Source organism: Ahaetulla prasina, chromosome 4 (genome assembly GCF_028640845.1).
Source record: "Ahaetulla prasina isolate Xishuangbanna chromosome 4, ASM2864084v1, whole genome shotgun sequence".
In the NCBI taxonomy this organism is placed as follows: domain Eukaryota; kingdom Metazoa; phylum Chordata; class Lepidosauria; order Squamata; family Colubridae; genus Ahaetulla; species Ahaetulla prasina.
This window is the reverse complement of record NC_080542.1, coordinates 99554474-99579205: the sequence shown is the minus strand read 5'-3', so window position 1 is coordinate 99579205 and position 24732 is coordinate 99554474. Positions and strand designations below refer to the sequence as shown.

The window sequence follows — 24732 nt, the reverse complement described above, 5'->3', positions numbered from 1 at the left end:
CCCCCTCCCCCACTTCTGAACTGCCTGGCAGGCGGTGACTGAGGAAAGGAAGAAGACGACGACGAGAAGGCGGCGCCCGCCTGCCTTTTCCACCCTCTTGCCACACACCAGGGCCAACGAAGTGCCCAAAAAGCGCGGCTTCCGTCTTCTTTCTGGAATTCTCAGTCCTGTCCGCGGGATCTCTTGGCGTTCGTTTGTTGGGTGCGTTCCTTTTCTTTTCTTTCTTTTTCTCCCCTCTTCTTCCTCCTTCGGAGCTGGAGCAAAGCAGAAAAAGGCTCGGCTTGAACCGTCTGGGCTCACTGGCTCTCCCCCTTGCGGAGACTTGCCCGCGCTGGTATAGGAACCGAGCCGAGACACGCCACTGCCGCTGCCGCCGCCGCCGCCAGTCGCTGGGCTAGCGCGAAGGAAGAAGCTGCGCGCGGGTTCCAAGGAGCGAAAGGCGAAGGGTTGAAGAAGGCTGGCGGGAGGGTGGCCGGCTTGCTTCTACCGGCCGGTTATTTTTGTTATCAATAGAGTGGCAGTCTTTTCTTTCTTCTCTCGTGCCCGCTTGCGCCTCCCATTTCTTCTCCCTTCTAGCCTTTAAGGGCTTTTTTTTTTTGAGTGGGGGGGGGAGGCTGCTTTTGGTTGGGAAGAGTGGTATGTGCGCGCCTCTCGCTGCCTCCTTCGCCGCCCCGGGGAAGAAGGAAGTCAGGTGAGACACACAACAGTTCCCTCCCAGTCCCTGTGCGACGGGTAGGAGCTAATCACTGTTGTTGGCTTGTGTTGTTGTTGTTGTTTTAAATGCTATTATATTCCCACCCCTTTCTCTCTCCCCCCCCTTTTTTTCTAATACTGTTCCCCTTCTTCACTCCCGGAGAGCAGCGCCCCACACCGGAGTATCAGACACACTAGGGCTGCTCGCCCCCCACCCCGCTTATCTCCTCCTCCTCCTCCTCCTCCCCTCTTGTTTCCATATATTTCCCCTACCCCCTCTTCTCACCCCCCCACCCCGCTCGTTTATTCCAATATTTATACGCCACATGCTTGGTTGTTCAGCTGCTGCTCACTTCCAACCCTAGGAAAGGCGAGGGAGGGGATGGGAAAAAAGAGCGAACAGGACAGTCTCCGAAAAAGGGATTAACAAAGGTGATCAATATTTTAAAGCTCAGCGGGAATCGAGGAGATATCAAGCGCTTGGACTCGTTCCCCACCTGTCAAGCAAGCAACCCTTTCTCCAAAGGGACAGAGGAAGCGAACCCATCCTTCAACCTCGGAGACCTGCGTCGAGGAGCAAAGGGATAGGTTAAAAGGGGCTGGGAAGTGAGAAAAGAGGGAGGACCAAAGGCTGTATACCAGAAACAAATTTAGTGGAGTCTCTTTGAAATTTGGATTGACTATGATAGAAGCCAACTCATATTATCCATTAATTAAAATGCTGGACTTTGAAAAGCTTTTTGTGGGAGCTTTATGCTGTGCAGTATTACTTTGTAAGCTTATTGAGATGATATGCCTCAGCAATTGGGTGGCTCTTTCTTGGTTCTTATCTTTGGAGAGTCACAGTAGATTGATTCCTTCTTGCACTGTATCTTTTTTGTAACCACAACTCAAAGACAGAGTTTAAATATCTTTTTCTTTAGAAAATAAAGCCCTGCCTTAAAAGTGTATAATCAGTGTACCTGGAACGTGAATCTGGAAATGGAACCCCACACCAATGATTGCTTTTGGGCATTCAAAATCTAGTGTATTCCTTTTTGCATTTTTCTAATTTCTACATTATGTATTAATCTTAATTACAGATATATCTGTAGACCTCTTTTAACAGAATGATGTCTATGCAATGATTATGAAGATACACCTTTTTTTAATAACTTAGTGCAACTCTTGTCTTTTAAAAAATATTAACAATAACAACAATTATTATTATTATTATTATTATTATTATTATTATTATTATTATTATTATTATTTCACAGAAAGAGACATAGAAGTAAAGATTACATAACACAATTTATATGCACCCTCACCCAAAATATATCATGTGGGTATTAACAGACTGTACTCACTAAACATTAAGTTGTTTTACTTATTCAAGTAGAACTTTAAAATGCTACAATCCTGATCTAGTTGGCTCAGTCCAAATTCAACATGAATCCTTATCCTTACATTATCTTTAAAAAATAGTTAAGTCTGCATACTTCTTACCTATTGCACCTATACTAGTTTCCTGACTTCTCTGATCTATTATATAACCCATTCTCATAGGAGAAGCAGTCTTGCACTTAAACCTATTCAGATTTCTTCATAGTTTTGAGAGAAATGATTTAGGGTTTCTATGTATTTGTTGTCGAAGGCCAAACCTTGATTGCCAATCTGGATGAATAAAAATATGTCATCAGGAGGTGCTACTATTTGTCAAGTTCCACATTATAATGGACCAAGCTGCTCTTGAGGGCTATGTATGGGGAAAATATAGATGCAGTCCAGGATATAATACTAAGGTATGTAGCTACACTATATCATAAAACAGTTGCCAGTTGTCATTGTTAGACTATGCTGTCCTTTTGACAGTATGGGCCTTTCCTACATTATAGGCAAATCACCAAAACTGTAATATGGTCAAATAGTAATAGAAGCCAATTTTTTTACATAAAATTTTACATGAACATTGAAATATGTTTGCTAGGAATGAGTCATATCTGAATTAATCCAAAATGGAATCAAACCAGTATAGACAGATTTTTTTTAGCTCTGCTTAATAGTAGGAGACCACCAAAGCAATCAGAACTAAAATGACACTATTTTTAAACTTCATATGCTTCTTGTATTTTAGAGCACTGAAAAAAAATCAAATATAGTATGTTTCCCTCCCACATTACTTTTGTTTCTCTATAAAATTCTAGAAAAGTGAGAATGGTGAAGAAATGAATAGAACATCTAAAAAGCTGTTCTATTTTTGTGAATTATGATCTTAAACAAATGAGTTTAAAAGAATCTGTTTCCTAATATCTCTTATTTTTTTAAAAAAGGAGAAGGGTTTATTAATTCAGTTTGGAGGGTCTCCAAAAAGGTGCACCAAGTTTCCCAAATTCTAAGTCAAGTTGGTATTGCTGAGAATTCTGGAAGCTGAGATCCATACTATTTAGGGAAGGAGTTTATAGATCAAGGCAGGCTGTAATAAGGCTATAACTATTGTGTGTTTTTCAAACTGATCAATGACAGACAGGAAGTTTCATTTTTTCAGATGTCATCTTGAATTGGGGGCACATGTTGATTATTGTCTGAACCAGATAGCTTTCCAAACAGCTATATTGGGCAATCCAATTCCAGATTTTCTGTGATTGTCTCTGCCTTTTACAAATTTTTGTGTTAGTGTATTCTTCTTCTATTACATTTCTAGTATGAATGAATAAAGGAGCATAGCATCTATTTCTCAAGAGTAATTCAAAGTACATAAAGCATGATAGATTATGCAGGCCTCTGTATCAGGCCTGACTACTCTGGACAGACTGAATCACAGCAAGCTACTCTTGTCTACTGTTTGCTAATCATTAATAAAAGTTTAAATTACCCAGAAGGAATTTATGTTTAATATTGCTTAATACTGTTATTCATACAATAGGAATAATAATTCTCAATTTTAATTGTCTCCAGCTGAAGAACATGACTAACCATATTACTTAAAATCCATATTATAAACAGTTACAAAATCAATATACGGAGAAAATGTTTGGAGAATTATAACCTTGGGTATTGTAATATATAGAGCGGTGGTGGCGAACCTGTGGCACCTGTGGCACACGGAGCCATATTGGTGGGCATGCAAACTCAGCTCCAGAGCACACTTTCAGGCCTTCTGGGCACACTGGAAGTAGTGAAACAGACTGTTTCTGGCCTCTGGAGGGCCTGTGGTGGGGTCGGGAAGGCCCGTCTTTCACTCTCCCCAGGCTCCTAGAAAGACTCTGGAGCCTGAGGAGAGCAAAAAGCGGGCCTTCCGGTCCCACCAGAAGTCAGCAAACGGGCTGTTTTTGGCCTTCAGAGGGCCATGGGGAAAGGGAAACAGGGAAACAGACTCTTTCCGGCCTCCAGAGGGCCTGGGGAGAGGGTAGGGTAGGCCATTTTCGCACTCCCTAGGCTTCTAGAAAGCCTTTGGAGCTTGGGGAGGGGGAAAAATGGGCCTACTGGGCCAACACGTGCCAAAAGCAAGGGGAGCATGGGGGTGTGTGTCATGCACGGGGGAAGGGGTGTCATATAGAATTATGGGTGTGGGTATGCGCACACATGATCCTCCTGTGCTCCACCCCACTTGGCACGTGATGGCAAAAAGGTTAGCCATCATTGATTTAGAGCCATCCTTATTTCTGGCAAAAAATAAAAAATAAACTGAATGAATTTTATTAGGTATGTTTTATTTTCTACCATAAACAATGGCATTAAAGCTAATCTAAAACAAGAAACAGACTTAACCTGGAACTCCTATTGTACAGTTCTTCTCTACATAAAGTATCAAAGAAAGTACTTCCTGTTCTTTTAGCAGATGGTTTCAAATGTAAATTTAATTACGGCTAATAACTTGACAGAAAAACAGTTTATTGTTTATACATAACGGATCAGTGATTTTTCATCACTCCTCATGCATGTGTACATCAATCCACACCCTATATATAAATAACTATTTTATTGGCTTGAATATTGCAGAATATTCAGAATGAAGCCCTCTTCATTGAAGTTTATAGATTAAAATCTATCACCTGATCTAGTTCATGCTAGTACACTAGCCCAAAATCACCCAACTGGCTACCATGTATATGCAAAGGAAAAAACTGGGTTTCCTTGCTCTAGTTCAGCATCATGTCGCCATATTTTTCCCTTCATTCCTTTCATTATCAAAATAGTCACCATTCAAAAATCCACCCAAAATCAAAAATCAGTGAATAACATTTTTGTTAATAAATGCCTTCCTTTGTAATCTCGTTTACATCTCTAGAGAGACTGACCATTAAATGCTAACATATCACTGAGTGAACTGATATTTCATTTTAAAGGTTAACTCAAGTAATTTCTTGACTGAATATATTTTATTAGACTTTTAGAAGTGATTATTTTATTAATGTAGTATTTAGACTCTATATTTTAATCCTAAATCATGTAGCAATCAAATAGTCTCACTAATTTCAGTGGGGAAGATTGCATTAAACATATATGAATAGTTCTATATGAGTTAAACAAAATTTGCCCATTTTGCTCTTTCTAAACAAGGGAACACACTTGATATATACACTTCTTTTTTGAATTTTGAGACTGTTGATTTAAGAGTGATTAGTACTGAACAACATAGAAATTACTGGAAAATGATAATTATATATGAATCATAGTACCATAGTTAATTATTTTAAGATCCAGAAACCACACTTACATATAGACTGATAGTATATATATATATATATGTATGTATATGTATGTATATATATGTCAGTATACTTTCTGCATACTATAGACTGATCAGCTTTCTGATGATGAATATATATATATGCATTTTAAAATAAAATTATTCTAATTTAGATCATTCTAAGATAAATACTGTATATAATATTGTTTTCAAGTACTTCGAGATTTTTGGTAACTTTGCCCATGTTTGTTTTAACCAGATCCTTTCTCAGATAGTATTTTAATACAATGGAAAGTATATAAAGATGTTTCCTTCATTACTGAATTTTTTTTTATCAGTCCTTTTAAAAACATTTGAGATTTCTTGTGCATAATAAAATGTGTGCAATTTTTTTTTATTTATTGCCCCAAAGAAAAATAACAACAGTAATTAAAGAAAAATAAAGGTATTGAGTAGGATATTATATAGATATTAATTGCCCATCTCATGCGTAGCTTACAAAATTAAAAACAAAAATCAAAACACATATAAATAAATAACAAAAAATAACAGTTGAAACAAAGTAAAACAATTTAAAAATAATTAATTATATAATTTAACATACAGGAGAATCGATAAACAATCAATAAACAATACAGCCATCATACTGGCTCCATACCACCATGGGATTCCTGCGTCTGATTACAAAACTATGTTAGGGGTCTCCTAAAGGCCAATAATGTTGGGGCCAGTCTACCCTCAAGGGAGATGATGCAAGTGCCAGGCAGAAAAGACTATTCTCCTAGATCCATCAGACAGAACTCCTTAATAGACAGGACTTTTAGCATACATTTTCTGCCAGAACTGATGGATGTAATTTAAGGGAGAGGCCTTCAAATAACTCAGCCCCAAGCCGTGCAGCATTTTGAATTGAACCCAGAAGCAAAACCATAACTAATGCAGTACATGGTGCAGAGGTGTAACTTGCTAATTCTTGGAGTGCACATAAATGCTCCCACTGCCATACTTTGTACCAGTTGCAGCTTCTGGATTCTCTTCAACAACTGCCTTAAAATTGTTTATTAAATGTGTTATTAAATTTATTTCCTTTAGAATGCAATTCAAGAAAATCTGACCAGATTGCCCAAAAATCTTTTCCCTTGACTCATGATTGATTAGTAATTGAATTAATGGATCCTCCATACTTTTCTATTTTTAGATGCAAATTTCAATAATTTACTACATAAAATCAAATTTAGCTTTCAAACGAAATCAGTTTGGCACTAGTAAGTATGTACTGTTCAAATCCCTAATGAAACATAGATTGGGTTCTCTTTCTGATAGGAATGATGCTAATTTTCATTAGCTGGTCAAAATAATACTTATATCATTACTAATATTTTCATGAAAACTTAACTAAAATGAAAGACAATAAGTCTCCCTATTGCATTTAAATGGAGTTTTTCATTAGTTTCAAGACTTGGTTTCAGAATCCTAATTAAGAATGAATGTTGGTTAACCCTGATGCTTCTTCTTGTTATGGGCATATCTCTTAACCAAGGTTAAAGCAATTACTTGAAAGTCATCCTTTTTATGAATACCTAAGAAGAGTAAACTGATTTGTAATCCATGAAAAATAGTTAAAGGATTTGTAGCATTACAATTGCGCCATATCTTAAGCCTTGTTTGAACATAGTGTTACCTAAGACATGGCATACTTAATTATTATAGGCATGCTTGGGCATGCTTACTCTGATTATGGATGAATGCTGGTGGAAAGGGAGATCTATTTATGCTTCCCATCCACCCCCCTACCAACAATCCTAGTATAAAGAACAAATAATGCAGTGCCCTATCTGAATACATTTTGAAAGAGAATGGAGAATCTTTGTGCTTAGACTAATGTTATTTTAAGATTTTTTTAAAATATATTTTGCATTTGTTAACTGTATTAAATGTCATTCCTTGGCAAAGAAGTAACATATAAACTCAAGGTTAAATAAATGAAACATATTGTGTACACCATTATAAATCTGCGGCACTTCTATGCAGATTGAGGAAAACTATAGAATGCACACGATTAAAATATTAAAATCCTGAAAATCTTTCCTCTTATTTCTGGTCTAACAAATTGCCTGTCCTTATTGTTAAGAGCGTATATTTACAAGTTACATTTTTGAGCAGTGTTTGCAACATCCTTTTTATTCCCATGTTAGTCAAACTTTCCAAGAGTAGAAAGATATTCTAAAATATGATGGAGGGTATATTTTTCGAAATGGTTTGTACCTGCGTATTTCTAAAGCATTGTGTTGTTTTTCTACCTGTTGTAAATATTATCCTAATCAAAGGAATAAGGAAAATAGCTCAGTGATTAAAATTATATTTTTGTACATAAATCCATTGCATTAAGCACATGGTATTATTTGTATTTGCAAAAAAGGAATAAACTTTATCTAATGTGTTTGAATGCTTTAAGCTGAGACACCATATAATATAGTAGTGTCTGTATGAATATATAACTAGAAAGTACAAGGTGTGTCATTATAATTTTATAATAAGGTTGGAGAATGGAACGGAAGGATATTCTGGAAAATCAACTTCTCTTTTGCTTATCTGCCAGATGCTGAGTTCATGAATCTCTGCTTTCTGTGCTGTGGCTGATGATATCATAAATGCTCTATGCTGGGAGCAATATCGTGAAACCAGTTCACCTTCATTAGCCCACCAGGAATCCAGGAAGCAGAGGGGATAGGGTATGATACTGTCAACCCTAAACATTTAGAAATGATCATTTAGGCTCCAGTAAGTCCTCTGGCTCAGAAAAATGCTTCTGTTTAAGCAATTAAGGTGTTTTCTTGGGCTCATTTTGGAGGAATCATGTCTTTTGTTAAATTATTATAATTATTAGGTGCTAAATGAAAATGTTTGTAAATGATCCCTGTGTTCAATAACTGTTTCTGCAACTTTGTTCAAATCCTATACAATATGTGAACTCTGGAATTTTCCTTTTGGGGGTCACTGGAAGTTCACTCAAAACGATATTATTAGATATTAACATTTGGATTCAGTGCAGTTAAATTGAGAAAGCAGGAGCCCGTTTGACTGGTTTTGCATGTGGTAGGTTATAGTTCAAGATTCTTTTATGGAGCAGTTGAAAATTGAATGGATTTTAAAGTTACCTTTTCTTATTCTTGTTTCAGTGTTCATGTTCTTGTGTTTATAATGCAACTTGTGCAATGATTGGCAGTGAAATAAATAGATGGAAATGTCTGTGGGGGGTCAGGTTAAAACACAGTTTCATTTGTTAACTTCCCTTGGAAAAACTAATGGTATTAATTTACTGATAATTATAAAAAGTTAAGAGACATCTCACTGAAATATGCAGTGCAGTAATTGAAATTAAAAGTCTAGCCATGAGTCATCTACACTACTAACTTCTGGCATTGCTTCTCATAAGGAACCTGGAAAACAGGAATTGTATTGGGTTTCTGAAAGTAATCTGCTAGATATCTTAGGCTTTCTCATTAATTACAATTCTCTACCATTGCAATGTGCAGAAGGAACAGAAGGGAAAATATTGTTGTTAATTCATTTATGGTGTAGATATGACCCTCAATAGTTTAAAATAAGCTGAAAATGCTTAAGTAGTAATGAAACTTCTTTCAGTATTTACTGAACTGAAATCAGCTAACTTTTCACATTCATTAAGAAGCAATAACTGCTAGTTATTCCTGATGAGTTCTTTTATTTGATCTAGTAGTAACTGAAATGAAAAAGAGCCTTTGCACACGTATTAATCTTCAGAGCCATTCAGTTGCAAAAGAGTGCCTCTATTACAAATATAGGTTTAAAAAGCCAATGACATTTTAGAATTCATTCTGTTTCACTAGGCCTAGACTGCATTATATCTATAGATGTTGATCAAAAGAAGTTCTGCAGCTATTGAGTAGGCTTACCAGCTGCTACCACAAATAAGTATTAAGTGGCAAGAATGAAGAGAACATTGAAATAAAAGGCAACAGTAAAGCTGTTGGTTTCATGCATCTTCAGTGTTTATTTTGGAAAAGCATAATTAGCTGGCTTTAATAATGTGTTTACGTAGTTTGAAGAGAGCTTTGCTTTTTCAGGTGAGGGCTGGGTGAAGTGCTTTCAAGGAAAAATGACTTTTTAAATCTAAAAAGATAATATTTATTTATTGTGACTAAATTTACATATATTTACAGAATTTTAAAAAATTGGTTATTACTTAACAATTTTGGACACTGATATTCTGGTTATGAGAAATTTAAACTAATTAACTGATATCTGTAAATATCCTGGTCTGATTCTTAACCTTTATTTAATTCATTGTATCTATAGTAAACCTGCTTGCTAATTTTTTAAATTTATGAATGGGTCATAGAATGCAAACATTTATGTTCTGTTTTAAACTTCTTTAATAAAATATTGATTATGAGAAGGTTTTTATGTTGTGGATTTTTAATATTGTCAATCACCCAGAGTTATCTCTGTGTGAATTGTTCTGCCCTATGGATTTGTTTAATAAATATATGGTTATTAGTGAAGCTTATCAATTGATGGAGCAATAAACCAACTCTGATACTGATTAGAACGACTAGCCCAAGGTAATCCGATTAGTTTCAATGCTTAAGAAGGACTAGAACCTAGTTTTCTTGTTTCTAGTTCAGCATCTTAACCTCTATATATCATGATGGTTTTCAAAAAGTTTCTATTAAACTTTTATGAAATGTTTTGACCATAAACAGAATTTGGCCCATTTGTTTAATGTTATTTAGAAAATTCCCAGTAAGGAACATTTTTTTTAAGTCAGTATCTTCAAGGTGGAGTCTCTTTTTCTGTATTAAGTTAAGAACTGAAGAACCATATACAGGAATACATAAATGCATACTAAAGTCCATTGGTTATACTTTAATCTGAATTTTGTCTAGAGTCCATCCTTTATAGTGCCATGGAAAAAGATAAAATTATTATTCTAAAATATCAAACAATGTAAGTTTGGGTAATACAACATTTTATTCTGAAGCCTAGTTAAATCATTATTAAATGTTATTTTATTTATGATTTTTAAATTTATGATTTATGAATTTAAATTTATATTTACAAAGTGTATGCAAATCTTTTAATAAAATCAGTTTATTGTCCATTTAAACTCTGACATGGCTGGATTGATTGTGTCTTAATTACTGGGTTTTAGGGAAGTTGAGCTTCACCTGAAGAAAAACTCTTTTTTCTTCCCAACCCAAAGTTGCCAAGCTGTTCAGTGCATTTCTCAGTGTATTTATTTTATTTATTTTATTTATTTCGATTTTTATACCGCCCTTCTCCCGAAGGACTCAGGGCGGTGTACAGCCAAATAAAATTCAATATATAAACATTAAGAGAAATTAAAAAGCATATTATAATGTGGCTGAAATATTAAAACAATTTAAAATCTTAAAATATAAATAACCCCAATAAAATTTCAGTCCAGTCCCACTTGAATAAATAGGTGCGTTTTCAGCTCACGGTGAAAGGTCTGAAGATCAGGCACTTGACGTAAACCAGGGGGAAGTTCATTCCAAAGCGTAGGAGTTCCAACAGAGAAGGCCCTTCCCCTGGGGGCCGCCAACCGACATTGCTTGGCGGACGGCACCCTGAGAAGGCCCTCTCTGTGTGAGCGTACGGGTCGGTGGGAGGCAAAAGGTAACAGCAGGCGGTCCCGTAAGTACCCGGGTCCTAAGCCATGGACCGCTTTAAAGGTGGTAATCAGAATCTTGAAGCGCACCCGAAAGACCACAGGAAGCCAGTGCAAACTGCGCAGGATTGGTGTTACATGGGAGCAACGAGTTGCTCCCACTATTACCCGCGCAGCTGCATTCTGGACTAACTGCAGCCTCCGGGTGCACTTCAAGGGCAGCCCCATGTAGAGAGCATTGCAATAGTCCAAGCAGGAAGTGACAAGGGCATGAGTGACCGTGCATAAGGCATCCCGGTCAAGGAAGGGGCGTAACTGCGCACCAAGCGTACTTGGTGGAAGGCCCTCTTGGAGACGGCCGCCAAATGATCGTCAAACGACAGCCGCCCATCCAAGAGGACACCCAAGTTGCGCACCCTCTCCGTTGGGGCCAATAACTCGCCCCCCACAGCCAGCTGCGGCTGCAGCTGACTGTACCGGGGTGCCAGCATCCACAGCCACTCCGTCTTGGAGGGATTGAGCTTGAGTCTGTTTCTCCCCATCCAGACCCGTACGGCTTCCAGACACCGGGACAGCACTTCGACAGCTTCATTGGGGTGGTCCGGGGTGGAAAAGTACAACTGAGTGTCATCAGCGTACAGATGATAACTCACCCCGAAACCACTGATGACCTCACCCAGCAGCTTCATGTAGATGTTGAACAGGAGGGGCAAGAGAATCGACCCCTGAGGCACCCCACAAGTAAGGTGCCTCGCGGTCGACCTCTGCCCCCCTGTCAACACCGTCTGCGACCGGTCGGAGAGATAGGAGGAAAACCACCGATAAACGGTGCCTCCCACTCCCAACCCCTCCAACCGGTGCAGCAAGATACCATGGTCGATGGTATCAAAAGCCACTGAGAGATCTAATAGGACCAGGGCAGAGGAACAACCCCTATCCCTGGCCCTCCAGAGGTCATCCACCAACGCGACCAAAGCTGTCTCCATACTGTGACCGGACCAGAAGCCGGATTGGAACGGGTTTAGATAGGCAGCTTCATCCAGGTACCGGGGAAGCTGCCATGCAACCGCACTCTCTACAACCTTCGCCACAAAGCGAAGGTTGGAGACTGGACGATAATTTCCCAAAATAGCTGGGTCCAGGGAAGGCTTCTTGAGGAGGGGTCTCACCACCGCCTCTTTCAAGGCAGTGGGGAAAACCCCTTCCAACAATGAAGCATTTACAATTCCCCGGAGCCAGCCTCGTGTCACTTCCTGAGTAGCCAGCACCAGCCAGGAAGGACACGGGTCCAGTAAACATGTGGTCGCATGTAGCCTCCCCAGTAACCTGTCCACGTCCTCGAGAGCCACAGTCTCAAACTCATCCCAAATAACCTCAACAAGACGTGCCTCTGCCATCCCACTTGGATCATCGCAATTTTGGTCTAAACTATCCCGAAGCTGAACGATTTTATCGTATAGATAACCATTAAACTCCTCAGCACGTCCCTGTAGGGGGTCATCCCGCCCCTCCTGTTGAAGGAGGGAGCGAGTCACCCGAAACAGGGCGGCCGGGCGATTTTCTGCCGATGCAATGAGGGTGGAAACGTAGGAACGTTTTGCCTCCCTCATTGCCACTAGGTAGGTCTTAGTAAAAGAACTCACTAGTGTCCGATCAGCCTCGGAACGGCTAGACCTCCAGGTATTCTCTAGGCGTCTTCTCCGGCGTTTCATCTCCCTCAGCTCCTCAGAGAACCAGGGAGCCAAGTGAGATCTACGCCGGGTCAGAGGCCGCAAAGGCATGACACGGTCCAAAGCCCCAGCCGCGGCCCGCTCCCAGGCCGCAACTAGTTCTTCAGTCGTGCCGTGGGCAAGATCCTCAGGAAACGGCCCAAGCTCCGTCCGGAACCTCTCAGGGTCCATCAGGCGCCTGGGACGGAACCAACGCATTGGTTCCGTCTCCCTGCGGTGGTGAGCGGCGGTCCGAAAGTCCAAGCGAAGGAGAAAATGATCCGACCATGACACTGGTTCCGTCACTAAATCTCCTAATACCAGATCATTAATCCACTGTCCAGAGATAAAAATCAGATCTAGTGTGCCTCCCCCCATGTGTGTAGGGCCATCAATTACTTGAATCAGGTCCATGGCCGTCATGGAAGCCTGGAACTCCTGAGCTACCATTGATGACAAGCCGGCCGATGGCAAGTTGAAATCCCCCATGACCAAAAGTCTGGGAGTCTCAACTGCCATCCCGGCAAGCACCTCCAGCAGTTCAGGCAGGGCTGTAGTCACGCAGCAAGGAGCCAGGTACGCGATCAACAGACCCATCTGATTCCTATGACCCCACTTCACAAGGAGGGATTCACAACCAGATATCTGAGGCACAGTGGACTCCCTTGGCTCTAGGCTTTCTTTAATCACAACCGCCACCCCCCCACCCCTACCTTGGGCCCTCGGCTGATGAAATGCACGGAAACCCGGAGGGCACAGTTCAACCAGGGAAACACCCCCCTCTGTGCCCAACCAGGTCTCTGTAATGCCCGTAAAGTCCGCGGACTCCCTCTATATAAGATTGTAAATCAAGGGAGCCTTATTTACCACGGACCGGGCATTGCACAGCATCAGCCGAAGACCCAAGCTCTGAGGATCTTGGCCATCCGGGGAACGAGTAAGGACTGAGGGGCCGGAGCACGTGATCGCCTTTAAACATTGAGCACGTGCTCCCAGGGAACGATACGACCCCTTGCCTCTGCCATATCTGCCTCTCCCACTTACCGTACCGATGGAATAACACTCTACGCTCTGAACATCCCCCTCCCCCCCGTCTTCGGACCCAATGAAATAAAGCCGTGAGCACGCACTGGGACTGGACATACCCTCCCCCCCCTCCCTGGTGGATAAAACACTTATTTGGATTAGAATTCTCTTATTAGTTTGTGAATTAAAATGTGTTTTAAGAAAGTTGGTGATTGGTATTAATTTCGAGGCAAAAAAGTATATGGATATATTTGAAAATTACGGCCACATTCTGATTAATCTTAGTCTCCCATTTCACAGATCCAGTCAAGTTTTCCCTAACTGAAGTTTTTCTCTAATTGCAGCCAAATTACCTTACTGTATATAATTCATCATGAGATACTAATTTGCAAAGATATATATGTGCAATGTGCTTATGTTCATCTGAGGACATAGTTGAGAAACTTGCAACAGTGATTTCAGTGTCACTATTCAAATATTATATTTTGAGAGGAGAAGGTGATGATTTTACTATGAAATGAAATATGTTCTGTTTATTTCTGGAAAATTACATAGAGAAATGTATGGTAGTATGTTTAGAATGTTTTGGAAAATGATAGGGACGGTTACAAGCAGTGGTGAAATTCAGCCTGTTCTTTCTGGCTTGGACGAACTGATGGTGCTGGCGGTGGGAGGCTCCAGCCACCCGTCGCCAGCACTGTCATCACATCCCATTTTTGACCCTCTGTGCATGTGCAGAAAGCTCTGTGCATGTGTGGAGGAGACACATGCTCTCACATTTGCAAAGTGTAGCGAAGGTAAGTGGATTTCACCCCTGGTTACAAGGAAATGAGCATTTCACAGCTTATTTTTAATAGCAGCTCATCCCACAAGGTTACAAACTCACTCTTTTGTGATAGCAAGATTGTCACTAACTGGAACCTAACTATATTAAATATTTCAAAATTATGATTCTGGATCTGGGCCACTCAGGAAAACTGTAAAGCTGTGATGGTGAACCTATGGCACGTGTGCCACAGATTGCACGTGTAGCCATATTGGTGGGCATGTGAGCTCAGGTCTGGTACACAGCTGATTTTCAGGCCTTCTGTGGCCACCAGAAGTAGGGAAACTGGCTGTTTCCTGCTTCTGGAGGGCCTTGGGGTTGGTGGGGAAGGCCCGGTTTTCTCTCTCCCCAGCCTCCAGAGCCTTTCTAGGAGTCTGGGGAAGGCGAAAATGGTTCCCCCCCCCGGGAGGTCCCAGAGACTGGAAACAGTAAATGGGCCATTTTCGGTCTCTGGAGGGCCTCGGGGGGATGGGGAAGGCTGTTTTCGTCATCCCCAGACTCTTAGAAAGGCTTTGGAGGCTGGGGAGTACAAAAAATGGGCCTACCATGCCATCGCATGCCAGGAACATGGGGGGGATCGCGCACGCAGGGGCAGGGCACATAGAATTATGGGTGTGGGCATGCGCGTGACACCCCCTCCCCGCTCCTGGCGCGCAATGGCAAAAAGGTTAGCCATCACTGACCCAAAGCAATATGGTATCCTCCCATTTTACATGTAGAAAAGTAATTGGAATGGCATTGGTATTTTACTTTAGCACTGGTGAAGAGATGTATATTTCATTTCATTGGAAAGCAACTAGGGGTATCCAATTCTAATCCTAGTTGAATTTAATTCTGTTCGATGTTGTGGTCAGAAGAAATGCCTATTGTTTCTCACAGAGAGTCTTGTTAACAGATCTTCCAAGGACTCATATACCAAAACAACACATAACAAATATATAATGTAAAATCCTAAGCTAAAAGAAATACATGTAACAATAAAAAATATAAAAGTAATAATAAACCATCTCAAAGGTGCAACTTTTTCAAAAAGCATCTTTAAGATAACCATGACCTGGATAACTGAGAATTTCTATAGACATTTAATAATAGACTATGCTTCCTAGAGAAAGTTATGGGAATCCAAATAAGACCATGTGTTTGCCATATTCACCATGCTAACTTCAAGTAATACAAAGGAATCTTCTATTCTATTTTTTTACTTACTGTCCAGCTCATTTTGAAGTGATTCTAGGTGACTTACAGAATTAAAAGTATTAAAATAATAAAACATAAATATTTCTTAAACAATAAAAATGGAAATTACAATAAAATAAAATAATAATTAAAAGATGGGGAGGAAGCAGGATATGTGGATGGGGGGCTTCTTATTTCATTAATCACTTCCTATGTGATAGACCCCTTTGGGGCCTCAAGCCATCTTGCAAAGTCAGGTCTTCAGGCTCTTGCAGAAGGCAGAAGGATAGGCATCAATCTCATCTCAGGGAGTAAAATGTTCCAAAAGCTAGGCACCATGTTAGAGAGGCCCTTCTGGGCCCCGTCTATGGGAATGTCTTTTCTGCCAGTGCAGATGCACAGGCCAGTCCCAGTGGGATGAGACAATTCCTCAAGTAACCTGGACCCAATATAGAGATTAATCTCCATAAATTACCCCAATATGGATATTAATCTCAGTTGTACTTAGATAAGTTTATGAAATGGAATTTTTGGATTAGGTATTGTCAGGGTGGTGGTGAAGGGAGAATAAGATAAGCATATACTATCTATGTTTGTAACTGAGTACTTAGATGTATTCTCAATTACATAGTTGAAAAGTTACACCTTTGAAATTCTTACATAACCTCCTATTCATGAAATGTAATTACTACTTGGCTCAAGAAAGCAATATCTTTGGACATGGTAATATACCTTCTCAGATAGACTATTATCCTCCAGATGTTTATTATTTCATTTCTCATCAACCATGCCTATAACAGTATGGAATTGTGGGAGCTGTAGTTTAAAAAGATTAAGTATCTCTTAAATACTTTACATTCATGGCTATAACATTGCTCAACAGATTATTGTGAATATATCACAATTAAAATTTAAAATGGCTAAAAGATGCCTTACTCATTTGAATAATAAAATTGTTTCTCCAAATTTATTTTTCAGAAACAAGAAGCAATGAATATGATGGGACTTACTCCTAAGTAAAAGACTTGCTGCCTCAGAACTGAAATGTCAATAGGATCTTTACTTTTTGTTTCTCCTTCCACTGCTGCTCTTGCTGCTCATAACATCATTTTATTATCAAAGAATGGTAGAGAAAAGTGGAGCAAAGCTAATAGTCTTTCTCTTGTAGTCTCTCTGGATGTAGTCTTTTCATAAGTGTCTTGAACTTGACCTCTTTTGAACGACACAAAGGTCCAACACACATTTTAAAAAGTTATATTTAAATTTTAATATTTTTTTTTAATTCTGCAAAGCTATTTAATGACACACTCTCAAAACACAGAGCATAAATCTTTTAGGATGGTCATAGAATAGAAACTGATGGACAAAGCAAAGAAGCTTAGCAAATGCCCTAAAGCAGCTTTCTTTCTTTTACATAGATACCTACTACAGATGAATGTTCACATGATTTTTAAAAAGCTTTATTATGATTTAATCACCATGGTGCTGATACTAAAGATATAATTTAGTAAAGAATGGAGTTTGCTTTTTTAATACCCCACCCCTCATTATAAAAATGTTCTTTGTAGTGAGGCAATGGGGGCATTAGAAAGATTTACAGTAACAATATAAGTGACTATAATGAACTTGGGAACAAGGGAGTATTGTTATGATAGAGATCTTCTAGCATTTCTATCAGCACAAATATTGAGGGACACAGTCTCCTTTCTGTGTATCTGTATATTAATATTAACATGAGCAGTAATTACAGGTACTTGGGATAAAGTTTATTTATGAGAACATAATGCTTAAAGGTAAGAGTTGTAAAAATTAAAGATACCTACCCGTAACAAAACCATTATCAACCATGTTTTTTCTGCAATATTTCAATTATGTTTATTCAGAATATCTCAGCATCTTTATATTCTACTAATATTAATATTAATTGTGCAAACTTTATTTCAGCTCCTAATATAGCTGAGCTTGGGGACTTGTCCTTATTTATTGAAGGACAGAACTGGCCACATCATCATTTGTGTAACTAAAAACTCCTCAAATCCTGCTGGTACAGCATTGATCTTTTACAAGCCTTATTAAATGAAAAGTTGGTAACCTACATAGACGGTTTTGTTTCCTACCTTCCAAGTTTTACCTTAAAATTTTTACATCTTGCTATTTATCTTTTTAAATAGAAGAGCCTGTTCCTACATGTCAGTGATTCAGTGCAACTATTACCAAAATCATCACAAAGCTTTGATCAAAGAAGAGATAAGCAAGGATAGTATCCAGATAGCATTTTTACAACACTACATCAGACTTTTCCAGTTAATACTCTGAGTTTAGATAGCCTCAGAAAATACCATAAGATAAAATGGGTTTTGTTCTATTTGTCTGCCCCATTCTTACCTGTCAATTGTTTCAGACAAGCAAATGATGGAAACAACTGTGATAGAATTTGACCAGTTTTTAAGAGTTGTCATGGCACATGTGACCAGAACTTGTGTAAAATTTTTAAAGGATGAATTCACCATGAACACACTGCAATCAGTAAGTATTTCCATCTTGGGCATCCATTACTATGAAGATTATTTATGCATTTATTTTATCATTTTTGCTTATATATAACTCTATTTCCGAAGGCTTCAGATGGCTTTCAATTAACTTAAACTTTAAATCTAGAATATCAATAGTATAATCAATACAGCAAGAATATTTTAATATAGCACTCATTTGAGCAGCAGATCTTTAGTCATCTCCATATGCTGTTCTGCAAAACCATGATTCCACAATTCTTTGAAAATAGGAGATTCTGGGAATTGTAATCCACAAATCTTAAAAGTTGTTAAGGCTGAGAAATATTGATCTAAGGGGGCGGAGCGTTGCTGAGAATTGAATATGTGATCTCTGTCGGTGACATTTCTTCAGGCTTGGAATTCTCATCAATAGATATCATTGGACAGACAGATTCAACTTGGATGAATTATTCAGTTATTTTAACTTTAATATATGCAAACAGGACATCATGCCAGAAAAACAATTGTTCTCATGTTGGATTTTTCTAAACATAAAAAGAATTGGGGAATAATTTGTATATCAAAATATTTATCATGAAGGGACAAGTTATTGATACAAGAGTAACCTATGAGAATTTCTTTGCTATAACACATTGTTCATTGAAAATGTTCTATTGTTTATGGGCTATTGTTCTCATGATTTTAAAAAATTTTTGGCAGCCTATAAATCAATTAATGGTTGGTAAATCCTAGTTTCTATGAGAGTGGCCTAGTGGCCTAGTAGTGAAGCTGCTTGCCTCCCACTTAGAAGGTTCAATCCTGGATAGATGTCTCTTTCCTAGGGTGGAAAGAAGAAATATCTGCTGCAAATTCTGAATAGGCTTTTATAAGATTGTGATAAATCTCCAGACTCTTCTAGATGTATCTTAACTTTACATAAAATTTAAGAGTTCCTTTTTTTTGGTTGTAAAAGCATGTTTCTTTTTAACCTAAAACATAATAGTAAAAGCTATTTGCATGTGTGCAATTATTTTGAGAATAGGTTATCATACAGAATATGTTTGAGAATAGGTTATCATACAGAATATGTGTGTAGCAGCAAAATTCTTATCTTAATTCTTATCTTATCTTATCTTATCTTATCTTATCTTAAGAACAACGTATTTTTTAACTCTACAAAGTCTGAGAGGAAAAATACATTATTTTGACATTGGGCTTTAAAACCCAATCTAATGATACATGCTGATTTGTCAGTTTTATCATTTTGTTTAAATACCCATTTTGCTAATATAGAATATCCAAATATTGTTTAACATGCGAAGTTTGTACGCATAGAACAGTTGTGAGCAGGAAACTGCAATGAATAAGGGGTGTAACCCTTCTACTTGTGGAAATAATTGGAGTGGAAGAAATGCATCATGCTTTTTTTATTGAAAAAGTAAAAAGAAATCTAGTTCAGCTATAGTTTCTTAACAGAATTAATTTTATTTAAATTTGAATACACTGAATTAATTTTCCTGTTCATTCCTCAGGCTGTAAAGTTATTCATAATATTTATCTTGACTCAATCTTCTTGGTGGTTTCTTTACATCAATGGACATTGTATAATGTGTAATATAGTCTTGCTAATGGGCTCACTTTCAAGTATTTCCCCTCAAGGTTACTGCTATTGTAGCATTATTTGCAGTGATAACTCAAATTTAAAAAGGTGTGAAAAGAGGGTGTGGTTCTCCACAATTACCCTAAAGTTATTTTCAAAGGTAATTTTCTGCAGTTTCTAATTTGCTTCAAACGATTAAGTCTGGTATGAAAAAGTCATTTTTTAAATCTCTTAAATGTTGGGATAACTGATCTCAGTATCCAGCCCCTTGGAGATTGCTGAATCATTACCAGAAAGAGAAATATTGTGCAATTGTGAGCACTTGAAAAAAGTTCTAAAAAATATGAAGTGACTATTATAATTTAGCTTCTGTTCTTGATGCTGAAGAATTACATACAATGGGAACTTAATTTTTGACCAAAGCCAAATTCAAACTCATTTTATAAATCTTCCTCTGAACAATTTAATCCAATGAACGCTAAATTTATGTCTTACTATTTTACAATAATGAAACCTGCACATTATTAGTTGTATCCCAGACTGCATAAAGATATATTTCATTGAGAAGAAATCTATATTGATTCTAATCAGGTTAATGTTTCTCTCCTATTTACAGCACTGGAAGTATAGCAGTCTGGTCTCCATTGAAAGTAATAGGAAATAATGAGTATTGGACCTAAAAGTTACCAGGCCACATACATAGAAAGCAGCTAACCACTACCTGTGGCTCATGGGCTATGAGTTGGTCAAACGTCTTACAAAGATGAGCACAATTTGGAAGTAGTTGAAATAGAAAACAAACATTCAAAGAAACATGTAAAACATTTTACTACATGTCAGCCTTTGTTACTGATAAGAATATTATTATTTTAAATAGACTGTCCTCTCATATAGTTTGCATAGTAATTAGTAGTTGGCTTTAACCCTTAACAGTTCAGCTAGTTTGTATTTGTAAAATAAGGTTTCATGCTGGAAACAAAAATAAGAACTTCCATAGGTTTTCATATTTCATATTCTTCATATTTTCATATGGGTTAGATCAGCTTTTGTAAATCTCTGCCAAGATATTTTCAAAATTATAACCAACATTATACAGTATTTAAAGGTATCAACATGTATTTGCAAATCTGGGTTTACCAACATTTTCTCCAAATGTCCCTTTTTTCCGCTGACATATTGTCACATCAAGAGTTGTTTTCAAGTCTAGTTTGTCAAAGAACCAAGCAAACAAACAACCTTTGAAAGGATTTTTTGCAAAGAAAGAAGTAATAAACACAGTGTTAAATATTGTTCTCTTGCTTATACTTTTTTCCTTTTAGTTGCTATCATAGTGCCTACATTAGTCCAGAAAGTCAAACAGGGCAATGTGAAATTTATATTGTTCTTTTGTAATAAACATACAGTTCCATTTTAAGTTTGTATGAATGTACCATACTGATATTGTCAAGTGAAAGAACATCTATCTTAAATCTTTGAGCAGTAGATACCTTTGGAGATAAAAAGTAAAATTATAATGTGTTAATGACAATGCTAACATTGTGACTCATACACTAAACCGAGACCCCTATCAATTTTGTGTGTTAGTAATTATACTTGTCAATGCTATTTCTTCTAAACTCTGCTTTCCTATATTCCGCATTCTGTGACCATGAATATACCAGTCCTCACTTTTTGAGAATTCATCTAAGGTTTTTCTCTTAAAATTATTTTAATTTTCTGAAAGTAATGATTCTTTCAGATTGCTATTAGCCATCTTTTATAGATGGGTGGTGTGAAGAAGGAATTAATTTCGAAATTATCTTTTTTCACTTATGTAACAGAACTAATTGTTGAGGTTTTGGACTGGAACTGAATAAATTCAAGATTAGGTCTTCATTTGAGCAAGGAATCCTGGATAACTTGAAATAGGTTAAGATATAGTGATTGACCCAACATTATAAGCAAAAAAGATGTAAAAATGATAACCAATAAAATAAATATTAAGATATTAAAAAGATTATTGTCTTTTATTAATGTTTATTTTAGATACTCTTATGCTACCTCTCAAAGTGATATGGATAAATAAATGCATACAAATAATATTAAACAAATGAAAACAAGCTATGATACTCCATAATATCAAACCCACGATGCTCACTTTTCTTCCATCAAAAATTCCTGTTTAATCTGGATAAGGCATGTAACTTACTTTTAAATCTTTAAATCTCTTATCTTCTTCCCCTCTGGTTTTAAAGTACATGACACAGTTCTTTTGTTAATGTCATGCTTTGTAACTTGTCTGAACTAATAAGGTTAGCCACCAAGAATTATTTTACATGCCATTAGGGCACCAAATACTTGAAAAGTATGAGAAATGCACATAACAAATGTTTCCAGATATTGACATTTTTCATTAGAAAATGTAACCAACATGACATATTACTATCTTATACAACTTCATATAATAAACACCAACACATTTCTACCCCACACCCCCAATTCTTACCTATTTATAAGAAATATGTATCTCTACTGTAATAATGGGACTAGGGATGTCATGTTTTTTGCTTGGAATTTTCTGAATAATTTACTAAGCAGTCACAGTTTATTGAGAATGACTAATTTCATAAATGAAAATAGAAATTTGTGATATTGAATAGTAGCATTAATTGAAGCAATAAGGAATCCAGATTACCTCTGTTCTACCATTATTCAGTGTTTGGTTAGCATTTTATTTATAACTCTTTCAGGATATAAACTTTGATAGAAGTGCTCTTAATCTTATATCCAAGTTTTCATGAATGCAAGCTTATATCTTCAACTAACTAATTTATGCGCAACATAACAACACAAAATGCTTTTGCATTTATAGCAGGTATTAACACATCTGTTAGTAGTAAACATCCATTCAGAATTAAATATAGGATTCATGTCTCGAGGGAAGACATCATATTTTGATGCCAACAGTTCCATGTTCAAATCTTGGTATTCCTAGATACAAGTGGAAAATTCCTCTGTGAAATCTTAAAATTAATCAGCGTCAAAAATACTTAACCAATGGATTACTAAACGTAACTCAGCAGAAAGCAATGTTCTGTATTCTTATATCTTCAGATGCTGTCCATCCTGAAAGGGATAGGGTAGAAGAATTCAATACTGAGCCATGGTGATTTACTGAGGATTGCTTAGTGAAATTACACATGCTAGTTTCATGTATTCCATCATGCCAGATGTTGATTTCCCAAATGGTGGGTATACTGAGACTCAATCTACTCTCTTCCAGATTTGAAAATTATTATTAACATTACTATCAATAATTTGCTGGAATTGTCTTGCATTTTTTCAAAAGTTTTTTTTTCTTCTCTAAAAGTGGAGATTCTCTAAAACTTGAGAAATATTTCAGAATTTCTGTTGAGCTTTTGGTGAACTGATCTTTTTTCTGTAACATACCTTTCATTCACTCAGAAGATCTTGGATTCCCATACTTCCTAATTTGAAAAAGCTCAAATGAAATGTATTGAAGCATAGAAACCCAATGAAATTGCAGGCTGCTGAAAAGAGAATTATCTAAAAAGTCACATATTTCTTGGTTATCTCTTAAGTAAACAGGAGCAAGAACACTTTATTACTACCTTGGGGCTTACAGTGGGAGAGTTCTATCCAAGCCTAACATATTGTGTGCTAGCCAATGAGTAGTTGGGCTGAACAGTTTCTTGGAGGAATAAGTTCACCCATTCTATATGTCAGCTAGTCGTGAGACGTAACCAATAAGATCATTTTGTAAGTAATGTTTTTCTTTCTGACATCTCTTCAGTGTTTAATTCAGATTCTCTTGAGTATTCCATTTTTAAAATATAATTTTAATGTCTAATTCTACAGGACTCCATCTGCAGTGTTGTTCTAGAGCTGGCGGGCCACCTCCAAACTCATATGGCATTGGGCTCTTATTGTTTGTGGTTGAAAGAGAATGAGACTTAAGAGAAAACTTGTAGGAAAAAGGGTTGGCATGACTAACATCATTTGATGAAAAACTATTACAAAATGCATACAGAGAGAGAAGTGAAAGTAAAAAAAGCTAGCAATGGTGCCAGGATTCATAATTACAGTACTTGTCTCTTAATAGAAATTTATCTTGCCCTGAGAACGATAAGTTTTGTTTATGTTCAGGTACATGATGAACAAAGAAGCATAAGCTTTGTTCATAGAACCTCCAGGTATAATTTTAAGAACACCTGTTACAACCCCCTTCTTTTGCCAAAAGAAAAATTCATATTAAGCTACTGTATTGAACATACAATCAAAAAATTAACTGTAACTCGGTCTACTACATGAAAAAAATGGCAGAACATACCATAATATTTCTGTGATATTATAAAACATTGCATTATCTTTAAAATCTCTAGTTTCAACCACCAGAATATCTGGAATGTATCCAGCCTTAAACATATCCAAATATATATTCCTCCCTTGATTACTTCCTTCTTGTATTGCCTGCCTTGAATGCTATAGTGGCAGAATGCCAAGTACAAGAAATTCTATTTCTGGTCATTATAATTGTAAGTAAGCATATTAAGACTGCTGATAGCCTGGGAAAGTAATATATTCCAGACTTTGACATTTCAGACTGGCAATTGACACATTTAAGGGACTGAAACTGTGGGAAAGGGGCACTTGAAATGCAAATAATCATACCTCACATAAATACTAGAGGAAGTTTTATATCTAAAGCTATGTGGCATCTGAAACTTATGATTTTCTAATTTACTCAAGATTGGCATTGTGTTCTTTATTCCTGGCCCTAAAGAATCTTGGAGTGATCATTTCTGCTTTTCTGGCTTCCAACTACTTCACACCTCAGACCTTTCACTGAAATTTCCCTCAGCAA

At 37.4% G+C, this 24732-nt stretch overlaps 1 long non-coding RNA gene across 1 annotated transcript; it reads left to right on the top strand.

Annotated features, from left to right (window-relative positions):
• Positions 1 to 8: 8 nt before the first annotated feature.
• On the top strand, positions 9 to 22040 carry LOC131198628 (uncharacterized). The gene is made up of 3 exons (XR_009155124.1): positions 9 to 201; positions 16755 to 18302; positions 20485 to 22040. It is a non-coding gene; the product is annotated as an uncharacterized LOC131198628 (long non-coding RNA).
• Positions 22041 to 24732: the final 2692 nt, after the last annotated feature.